The sequence below is a fragment of the Terrapene carolina genome, unplaced genomic scaffold (genome assembly GCF_002925995.2).
Source record: "Terrapene carolina triunguis isolate 2854851 unplaced genomic scaffold, T_m_triunguis-2.0 Scaffold23, whole genome shotgun sequence".
In the NCBI taxonomy this organism is placed as follows: domain Eukaryota; kingdom Metazoa; phylum Chordata; order Testudines; family Emydidae; genus Terrapene; species Terrapene triunguis.
Window position 1 is genome coordinate 4250140 of NW_020664374.1, and position 12107 is coordinate 4262246.

Below are 12107 nucleotides of genomic sequence, written 5' to 3' on the forward strand. Positions count from 1 at the left end.
GAAGCCCTGGCTGGGATGATTTAGTTGGAGATTGGTCCTGCTTTGATCAGGGGGTTGGACTAGACCTCCTGAGGTCCCTTCCAACCCTGATATTCTATGATTCTATGATTTTATGTCTTACTACAGGGATCTAAGAATACTGAATGGTACTGAGACACAAAAGGCTATAAAGACAGAGAGAGAGAGCTCTTAACTCTGTTTTCTTTTTGCTTGTTTATTTCTTAACCTTAAAAGCATTTTTATGTTTGTCCAGGAATTGCTCTCAACAGCCTTTGTTTCTATCCTTTTTTATAAAGATATATTAATAGCCAATGACTTTAATCACAAGAGTTCCACTATGTGAGTTTTCAGAGCTAATATTATAGTGGAGATGCTAGAGGCACATATGCAAAATGGATATATACCAGCACCACGTGCTGACATTTTGGCAGGGAGGATTTTATATATGTGCTCCGCACCTTGCTCCCCTCTAGGAGTGCTGTGCTCTCCGCCATCACCAATAGTAGCTCTGAACAGTGTAATCACAGAGCTATTGCTGTCTCTCCTTAAGCTAAGCTGTATATGCAGAATTCACAAGAACTCTGTCTATGGCTCCAGCATTTTGTATGGAGAGATCAGAATGGCAAACTCTTACTTCAGATAAACGTAAGTGCTGTGTTATGTAACTGAGTGGGCATTGATATCACCAGGTTCTTTCTTCCGGCCTCCACCCCCATCATCTCTCCCACCAATAAACTCTTCAAATCTGCTGCTTTCCTATCTCCCCCTCCTTCAGCCATGAGGAAGGAAGGATGGCCAGTGATTAGGGGGCTAGGCTAGGAACTGGGGGACCTGGGTTAAATTCCTTGCTCTGCTACAGACTTCCTGGGTGATCTTGGCAATGGTTTCTCTGTGCCTCTGTTTCCTGTCTATAAATTGGAAATAAGAGCCTCTCTCACGAGGGTTGTGAGGTGCTCAGCTACTGTGTTAAAGGGGGCATGTACCTAAGGGTAGGTCTACACTTACCTCCGGGTCCGGCGGTAAGCAATCGATCTTCTGGGATCGATCCCGGAAGTGCTCGCCGTCGACGCTGGTACTCCAACTCGGCGAGAGGAGTACGTGGCATCGACGGGGGAGCCTGCCTGCCGCGTCTGGACCCGCGGTAAGTTCGAACTAAGGTACTTCGACTTCAGCTACGTTATTAACGTAGCTGAAGTTGCGTACCTTAGTTCGAAGTGGGGGGTTAGTATGGACCAGGCCTAAGATAGGTAGGTAGCTTCTGCTCCTTCACTCTCCTCTTTCTGGCCCCACTCCATTCCTTTTATTTGGATTGTTTCCCCTTTATAAAGGGAGGCACATTGGGGTGAATGAAGTCAGGTGCACTCTTGATGCCCTGCTGTGTTAGGCCCATCGTAGACACAGTCTGAGCAACAATAATACTTTCTATCTGCCAAGCACTTGTACTCAAAGGCCTCTGAGAGCCACCCAGAAAATATAACTAAAATTAGAGAGACAAGGTGGGGGAAGTAATATCTTTTATTGGACTAACTTCTATTGATGAGAGAGACAAGCTTTCGACAAGCTACAGCTTGATATTATCTCCCCCACCTTGTGTGTCTAATATCACTGGTCTACAATTTTTGAGAAGTCGTCTGCTTCAGAGATAAAATGTGCTATTTATTATGTATTTTGATGTGCTGAATTCAAATATGACAATTAAAACAACTGATTGGCTACTGTTTCTAAGATATTTAAGTTTTTACATTTTATGTCTATGTATATTGTGTAGATAGTAGAGTTTTAATCATAAATTGTAAACCTAGGTCTTTTCATGTGTTTATGGTTGCTTTACATGATAATATTTCACCTGTCCTGTTTATGTAACACTTTAAAAATCAGCAAAAGGGTTATATAAATAAAATTTATTATGAAGCAAAAGGCAAAAAACTATTCTGTACATAGTTTAGTCCTATTCAGTGTCTACTCGGCGCTTCTTGGCTTGTCTCTTGTATTCATTAAATGGAGCATCTCTTGTCACTGTCCAGCAATAGTCTGCAAGCATTGATGGGCTCCATTTGCCCCGATAGCGTTTCTCCATTGTTGCAATGTCCTGGTGAAATCGCTCGCCGTGCTCGTCGTTCACTGCTCCGCAGTTTGGTGGAAAAAAATCTAGATGAGAGTGCAAAAAATGTATCTTTAGTGACATGTTGCAACCAAGGCTTTTGTATGCCTTGAGGAGGTTTTCCACCAACAACCTGTAGTTGTCTGCCTTGTTGTTTCCGAGAAAATTTATTGCCACTAACTGGAAGGCTTTCCATGCCGTCTTTTCTTTGCCACGCAGTGCATGGTCAAATGCATCATCTCGAAGAAGTTCACGAATCTGAGGACCAATAAAGACACCTTCCTTTATCTTAGCTTCACTTAACCTTGGAAATTTTCCATGGAGGTACTTGAAAGCTGCTTGTGTTTTGTCAATGGCCTTGACAAAGTTCTTCATCAGACCCAGCTTGATGTGTAAGGGTGGTAACAAAATCTTCCTTGATTCAACAAGTGGTGGATGCTGAACACTTTTCCTCCCAGGCTCCAATGACTGTTGGAGTGGCCAATCTTTCTTGATGTAGTGGGAATCTCTTGCACGACTATCCCATTCGCAGAGAAAACAGCAGTACTTTGTGTATCCAGTCTGCAGACCAAGCAAGAGAGCAACAACCTTCAAACCGCCACAAAGCTGCCACTGATGTTGGTCATAGTTTATGCACCTCAAAAGTTGTTTCATATTGTCATAGGTTTCCTTCATATGGACTGCATGACCAACTGGAATTGATGGCAAAACATTGCCATTATGCAGTAAAACAGCTTTAAGACTCGTCTTCGATGAATCAATGAACAGTCTCCACTCATCTGGATCGTGAACGATGTTGAGGGCTGCCATCACACCATCGATGTTGTTGCAGGCTACAAGATCATCTTCCATGAAGAAGAATGGGACAAGATCCTTTGGACGGTCACGGAACATGGAAACCCTAACATCACCTGCCAGGAGATTCCACTGCTGTAGTCTGGAGCCCAACAGCTCTGCCTTACTCTTGGGTAGTTCCAAATCCCTGACAAGGTCATTCAGTTCACCTTGTGTTATGAGGTGTGGTTCAGAGGAGGAGGATGGGAGAAAATGTGGGTCCTGTGACATTGATGGTTCAGGACCAGAAGTTTCATCCTCTTCCTCGTCTAACTCAAGTGAGAATGATTCTGGTGCATCAGAAACCGGCAGTCCTTCTCCATGGGGTACTGGGCGTATAGCTGATGGAATGTTTGGATAATGCACAGTCCACTTTTCTTCTTTGACACTCCTTTCCCAACTGGAGGCACCATGCAGAAGTAACAATTGCTGGTATGATCTGTTGGCTCTCTCCAAATCATTGGCACTGCAAAAGGCATAGATTTCCTTTTCCTGTTCAACCACTGGCGAAGATTTGTTGCACAAGTGTTGCAGCATATGTGTGGGGCCCACCTCTTGTCCTGATCTCCAATTTTGCAGCCAAAATAAAGGTGATAGGCTTTCTTAACCATAGTGGTTATACTGCGCTTTTGTGATGCAAAAGTCACTTCACCACAAACATAGCAGAAGTTATCTGCACTGTTCACACAAGTACGAGGCATCTCGGCTCACTTTGGCTAAACAGAAATGTGTCCCTTTGCAAAATCAAACACTGACAAATAAGAGAGCACGACACTGTATGATTTCTAGAGCTGATATAGGGCAATTTGTTCAGCAGAGTGATGTAAGCTTCGTTATGATTGCATCATCCATGACTTCTAGGAATAACATGATGCAATTCATATCATGTATGACACAATACCAGCTTCAGACTGCATCATTCATTGTTTTGCCTAAAAAGCAAGTACTGTCCAAACCCAGTCATAGATTTATTCATAGATCCAGTCAAAGATGTATTTTAGTCATTTCTGGTTTAAATTGAGATCCCTTCCCTTTATAACTCACTTATCCTCCGCCATTCCCAAGTCAAGGGTCGTATATACTGACCCAATAGCATATCTTGAAAACTAGAGCCAATCAACAATTTTAAGCATCATTTTCGTTCTCAGTGACCCAGAATTAGTAAAGTTTGACTACATTTATTTCAGAAGCATTTTGGCTGTAGAGCAGTGTATCCTGGGACCAACACAGCTACAAGTACACTGCATAGAACTAAAATCAGAACATTTCCAAAAGACAACAAGGCCCAATAGTCAAATAAAAATAAATGAGCTGGCATAGGTAATCCTAGTAACCTGCCACCCAGCAACAATAAACCAAACTAGAAAGGAAACAAAGAAGTCTTTTCATTATTCACAGAACGTTTATTGTGGCTAAGTAAACAATGGCCAACAACTAATAAAATTAGCCTCAGTAGAGTGGGTTTATGCATCAGTATACTCAATGCCCTTACAGCTCACTAACAGCTTTTTTAACTTAACGAAAGCTAGTAGATATGAGTGTATTAGCTAATTATCTTACAATCACTTTGTTCCACACAGGCAAGAGTTTAAAATAATCATTGTAATAAATGTTTGTTCACTGCCTTTAAAATGTGTATATTCTTTTGATTTAAAATAAAGAAAGTAATAAAAATAATACAACGAATGCCTATATATGAAATCTGGGCACCCTAGCAGCAATTAAGTTTACAATTGATTAAAATATCACCCAGTTAATTAAAAAATTAACACACCAAGTGATAAACACAGCAGCACAATCCATTTCACTCCAGCCAAAGCCCTTACCCTCAAGCTATCCTCAGAAATGCTGTCAAATAGGTGGCTTTTGCAGTATATATTACAGGTCAACAAATTCAGACTATGTCAGAGAATACATACAAGAGAGAGTCAGAAAATCACTGCAAAAATGTCACTGCAAACTTCACTGTGCAAGGTGAGTCCCAAAGAATCTGTGACTCTGGCTTCAGAACAATGTCTCTTGCATTGTTCTTTTGCTCCGAGCTAGAGCTCTTTAGGTCAAGGGCCACCTGTTATTCTGTGTTTGTACAGCACCTAGCCCAATGAAGTCTGGTCCATGAATGGGGCTCCTAATTGCTATGGTAATAAATAATTAGAACAGAGCAACAAGGAAATAATATGACAATTCAAAATGCCTCCCGTTGCTTTACTGCAGAAAGTACAATATCCACTCTAATTAGGCACAGAAAGGATTTCCACCTTTCCCTTTCAAACATGGGTAATATGGTTGTTACGTGGATACAACAAACCACTCTGAGCACATCACCCTCTCTTATGAGTCCTCCCACTGGCTCCACCTCTCTTTCTGTGTCAGATTCCTCATCCTCATTTTCAAGGGTGAGAATTTCACATCCTTATGATATGTCTACAGTGCTGTGGCTGTGGTGCTGTCGCCCCATAGTGTAGACACTTACTACAGTGATAGAAGGGTTCTTCCAGTTCTTCCGTCAGCCGACCTGCATCTATAGTGGGGTTTGGGTCGACCAAACTGCACTGACCAGGGTCTGAAATTTTTCATAGCCCTGAGTGATGTAGGTAAGTCGACCTAAGTTTTAGAAGTAGACCAGACCTTAGTCATTCACTATCCTCCTGCTCAGTTTGTATGCTTGGCCAGGTCCACTTCCTATCACATCCTCTTCATTTCCTTTCCCCATAAGTATCCCCAGGCCTTCTAATGACAACAGCAGTTTACATATTTACTCCCCTCATTCCCAGAACTTACCTCATATAACTCCCAAGATGGATAATGAAACTGTTTGCACCTTTCATACCGTAAAAATCACTAAAAACCCTCCTTTCATCAAGGGCCTCTGGGAATTGTGGGATGCCTGTGGTCACAATGTCCGCAGATGCCTAGGCCAGGTTCTACTCATGATTCAGAAATTTGCATAGCTTTAGACCCTTCAGAGTCTGAACCACATTTCACAGGATGATAATGAGAGATTGTCAAGTATCAGAGGGGTAGCCATGTTAGTCTGGATCTGTAAAAAGCGACAAAGAGTCCTGTGGCACCTTATAGACTAACAGATGTATTGGAGCATAAGCTTTCATGGGTGAATACCCACTTCATCAGATGAATGTCAATAATGAGAGATTATTCTCAGTCATGTAGAGCTTGTGAGAAATTAGAAATAATTCATCCTGAAGAGCAAGACAGAAGTCTAGTTGGTTAGGCTGCTGGCTTGGATGCTTAGATAAAAGATCTCTTGGGGTCATTATTTGTGGGAGAGTTTTCAGAAGGAAGCATTTCTCTGTAGGAATCTTTGAGAGAAGATGGTCATTTTCATGAAATGGTTACACTTAGTGAACAGGTTGGTAAATATTTCTCTGCCTTGTGACAAGTCTCAAAATGATAAGTGAGGCCACCTTGCAAAGATTAAATGAGACCCAGAAAGTGGCATTGAACATATGCAAGTTTCCAAGTGGAGATTCTGATAGTTGAAAAAGAAAGAGCAATTGCAAACAAAATCAGCAACCTTGCCTTGCTTTCTGCTACATAGTTGTTGAGGCAGCATCTCTCCTGTTAACTGGAGAAGGATATCACAGGAGACAAGATATGATGCAACATAATCCAGGAACATAGCGTTGTGTAATGATCTGGAAAGTATGCAAGCACAGATTGAATAAAATACACCGCTGAGCTACCAAACATCTAGACAGCTGTAAAACCAGTTAAAAATGCAGATGGAAATGGAAAAAACAAATCAAAACAAACAAACAAACAAAAAACAACAGCAGAGAACTGTCTTAGAATGTTTTGGTAGTAATCAGTCAGTAGCTTACAGGTCACAATCTGGGTCAGAAGAAATCCTAGCGAACAGGGGACCGCAAACAAACAGGAGACCACAAATAGGGGAGTTTGAGAGTGAGTTTGTGGGAGGGGGCTGTAATGTAATCGCTATGGTTAGGAAGGCCCACATCATCAGTGCCAACTTTGCTCCTGTCTCCTCCACCTTCGCCTGTACCCAGACAAACAACCTAACCATGAATGCCTCTACTCAGATCCTGGTGTGGACTTGCAGAGACTGTGGCCTGTGTTTCCCACTCACAGAAAGCCAGGTTTGGGGAGACCATCCAGTGTGAAAGGTGCCTGCGGGTGGAATCTCTGAGGAAGCAGGTGCCTGCTGGTTACTTCTGGCAGCAGGCAGTGCTCCACCCCTACTCCCAACCCATCCAGTATGGTTATGGAAAACTGACATGCTGCCCTGGCAATGAGTGATGAGGAATCACCCCCAAAGGTGGAGGAAGAGAAGCCAGGTACCACCAAGGCTGGGAGCGTCGCAACCACCACTCCCAGGAGGAAACATAGGGTAGTGACTCTCTTCTGAGGGAGACGCAGGCATCCCAGGAGGTATGCTGCCTATAAAAAGGTAAATAAGGACAACCTGGGGAATTACAGACCAGTCAGCTTAACTTCTGTACCCAGAAAGATAATGGAGCAAATAATTAAGCAATCAGTTTGCAAACATCTAGAAGACAATAAGGTGATAAGTAACAGTCAGCATGGATTTGTCAAGAACAAATCATGTCAAACCAACCTGATACCTTTCTTTGACAGGATAACAAGCCTTGTGGAGAGGGGGGAAGTGGTAGGCATGGTATATCTTGACTTTAGAAAAGCTTTTGATACTATCTCACATGAATTTCTCATAAACAAACTAGGAAAATGCAACCTAGATGGAGCTACTATAAGGTGAGTGCATAACTGGTTGGAAAACCGTTCCCAGAGAGTAGTTATCAGTGGTTCACAGTCATGCTGGAAGGACACAAGAAGTGGGGTCCCGGAGGGATCAGTTCTAGGTCTGGTTCTGTTCAATATCTTCATCAATTATTTAGATAATGGCATAGAGAGTACACTTATAAAGTTTGCAGACAATGCCAAGCTTGGGAGGGGTTTCAAGTGCTTTGGAGGATAGGACTATAATTCAAAATGATCTGGACAAACTGGAGAAATGGTCTGAAGTAAATAGGATGAAATTCAATAAAGGACAAATGCAAAGTACTCCACTTAGGAAGGAAAAATCAGTTGTTCAAATACAAAATGGGAAATGACTGCCTAGGAAGGAGTACTGTGGAAAGGGATCTGGGGGTCATAGTATATCACAAGCTAAATATGAATCAACAGTGTAACGCTGTTGCAAAAAACCCGAACATCATTCTGAGATGTATTAGCAGGAGTGTTGTAAGCAAGACATGAGAAGTAATTCTTCTGCTCTACTCCGTGCTGATTAGGCATCAACTGGAGTATTCTGGCTGCCACATTTCAGGAAAGATGTGGACAAATTGGAGAAAGTCCAGAGAACAGCAACAAAAAATATTAAAGGTCTAGAAAACGTGACCTATGAGGGAAGATTAAAAAAATTGGACTTGTTTAGTCTGGAAAATAGAACACTGAAGGGGGACATGATAACAGTTTTCAAGTACATAAAAGGTCTGGAGAAGAGAAGACTGAGTGTGTGTGGCGGGGGAGGGGAGCACTTCATAACAGTTTCCAAGTACATGAAAGATTGTTACAAGGAGGAGGGAGAAAAATTGTTCTGCTTAACCTCTGAGGATAGGACAAGAAGCAATGGGCTTAAATTGCAGCAAGGGCGATTTAGGTTGGGCATTAGGAAAAACTTCCCAACTGTCAGGGTGGTTAAGCACTGGAATAAAGTGCCTAGATAGGTTATAGAATCTCCATCATTGGAGATTTTAAAGAGAAGGTTATACAGACACCTGTCATGGATGGTCTAGATAATACTTAGTCCTGCCATGAGTGCAGGGGACTGGACTAGATGACCTCTCAAGGTCCCTTCCAGTCCTATGATTCTATGAAATATGGCAATCAGTTAGACCCTGAACATGTGGCAAGACCCACCAGCCAGACATCTGGGAAAGAGTTATCTGTAGTAACTCAAGGCCCTCCCCATCTAGTGTCCCATCACCAGCTGTTGGAGATGTTTGTTACTAGCAGTTGCAGATTGGCTGTGTGCCATTGTAGGCAGTCTCATTATACCATCCCCTACATAAACTTATCAAGCTCAGTCTTGAAACCAGTTAGTTTTTTTGCCCCCACTACTCCACTTGGACGGCTGTTCTAGATTTTCACTCCTCTGGTGGTTAGAAATCTTCATCCAATCTCAAACCTAAACTTATTGATGGCCAGTTTATATCCATTTGTTCTTGTGACAGGTCAGCCAAGTGCTCTGAGTGTTTTGAAAACAAGAAGCACTGCTTGTAAGGTTGTGCTTTACCGTGTTATAAAATGTAAGACACTCTAATGTCTTACAAAAATTGTACAACTTTAAAAAGTGAACAGTTAAAGGATCTTTCTTCTTCTCTACTGTCATGCAATCCTGGATTGCCCATCCTCTCACTGGACTTACAGGGTCACCCAACCCCTAAAACAGCAAAAGGTAAAAATAACTAATTTATAGAAGATTATAAAAGTCCACTTTCCTATCCAAGAGGTCCAGTTACATTAAGATAGACTTCAATCACAAAAAAACTGCTCTCCTCCAGCTTGGGCCAGGAGGCTGCAAAAGGTGACTACATGTTCCCTGATCCTCAGGCTGCTGGGTGCTTGTCCAATTCCGTGGAGCAACTTACAGCATCCTCAGGGCTGTTCTAAATTGTGCCAGCTTCGAAGGTTTCCAGTGGGTCATTCTGGCAGCCTGGGGTCAGTGGTCAACAGTAGCACTCCTACCACAACCCTTTCTGCCAGTTATGCCCTAAGACACACCTCCTACCCAACTAGATGGTTAAGGTGATTTCCTGCCTGCTTTTGATGCCAGAGTGGCACAAAGCAAGTGGAACAGGTAACAGGCTCTGGTTCCAGGTATATTAATTGCTACATAACATAGTTAATAATATACATTTGCATGTTGTATACAACAGTCACCTAAATAAGCCCGCAACAGCATATACCCAGTGTGACGTTGCACCCCATAATGCTTTATGGAAATATGCTTATGAATGTATCTATGACATAACTGGAATATGTTTTATGCTACATATGCCATGTAACATATCTCTGCAAAGGTTATGATCTACTGAATATATTCATCCTATTTGTATGCATGTATCATATTTGTATTCGAAGTTATGAATATTGGCTGTGTACTTGTTTGATTTTAAGTAGCTTTAGTAAGGCATTTGGTCAGCTTCTTAGGAAAGGAATTTGCAAGTTAAGTGCCCAATCAAGAAACACTTAACGGACAATGTACCTTGGAAGGCTCCAATCCACATAAGAAGTCTACCTGGGGATGTTCAAGGTAGCATGTGAACAATGGCTGCCACATGTAAAGTTCTGAGTCATGCATGGACATGTGACTTGCCCAGGTGACTCCAAAACTCCATCTTGTAGCTGGGTTTCTACATGGGAGCGGGGGGGAGAGGGTGTCCACCCACAAGAGAGGAACTATATAAAGTCCTGGGAGACCCCTCCATTTTGTCTTCAGCTGGCTCAAGAGATAGCCTCTCCACCCCCAAAGGATACCTGAAAGAAACTGGAACAAAGGACAATAACCACAGGGGTGTGAGTGATTGCTGGACCCAGACTAGAAGGAGGTTAGTTTGTAAAAGAAGCTTACTGGAACATTTCTGAGGGTGAGATTTCATCTGTGATCACTTTCTTACTGTATTAGGCTTAGACTTGCATGTTTTATTTTATTTTGCTTGGTAATTCACTTTGTTCTGTTTGTTATTACTTGGAACCACTTAAATCCTACTGTTTGTATTTAATAAAATCACTTTTTACTTATTAATTAACCCAGAGTATGTATTAATACCTGGGGGGGGGGAACAGCTGTGCATATCTCTCTATCAGTGTTATAGAGGGCGAACAATTTATGAGTTTATCCTATATAAGCTTTATACAGGGTAAAACAGATTTATTTGGGGTTTGGGACCCCACTGGGAGCTGGGTACCTAAGTGTTGGAGACAGGAACACTTTTTAAGCTGTTTTCAGTTAAGCTTGCAGCCTGTGGAGGATGTGGTTCAGACCTGGGTCTGTGTTTGTAGCAGGCTAGCGTGTCTGGCTCAAACCAGGCAGGGCACTGAAGTCCCAAGCTGACAGGGAAAACGGGCTCAGAGGTGGTCTCGGCACATCAGGTGGCAGTCCCAAAGGGGGTTTCTGTGATCCAACCCATCACACCAAGTACATCTCAGAATACCAAAGATCAATCTTCCACTTCTGTTTGTAAAAGTCATCTCCTCCTCCATCAACACTTCAGACAGCTCTATGAGGAAACCTAAAGAACTCTGCCATAACATGGGGACTATATCTTTACTTCAAAATGTCCAATAGGTATTTCCCATCTCTAATTCCTACAATTTTAGGTGTGAAAATAGCTGATAATAATTTGTTCTAGCAAATAGAAATACTAAAAGATGAATCCTACCAGGTGCTGAGCATCCTCAACTCCCAGTGGACCTGATCCAAAATCCATAAGTCAATGTAAAGATTCCTGTTAACTTCAACAGGCTTTGGATCACACCCATTCAAATCAGTGTATGTGCAGCATCAAGCCTTTAAAGCACTTTGCAAACATTAATCAATTCAGACCTGTGACGATGCATCCATTCTATAGAAGGAAGATCTGAAGGACAGCAAAGTGAAGTGACTTGCCTAAGGTCAGCGTTCAAACCATAGCAAAACTGGGGACAAATATCTGCTGACTCTTTGGTCTCTACTTTAACCATCTGACTGCTTTCTCTCCACATCTCCTCTCCATCCCTCTAATCACCTCCCCTTATTTCACCTGTACTGTTTGGAAATTTTTCAGCAAAAGAAAAATTAAACAATATAAATGGTACAGAACTCTTCTCTCCTACCTACTGCTTGTTTAGAGTAGTGTTTTCAGTAAATGCCAAAGGGACATCTTGTTTTTGTTAGTGATTCAAGGACAGCATTAACTCATTGGCATATTTTTAGCCCATCTCTTCATTCGGTGCTTCTGTCCTCTTGTACAGATTTATTTTCCTTTCATTATTTTACCCATTGGGACTTGTATAAGCAGGAGATCTGCTTCTCAGCTTCAGAGCCAGCTATCCATGCAAGCAGCCAGCTTCCCCACCCCTGCTCCTTAGACTTTCACTCCAGGCAAAAAGGTGTTCTCATTGATCCCTC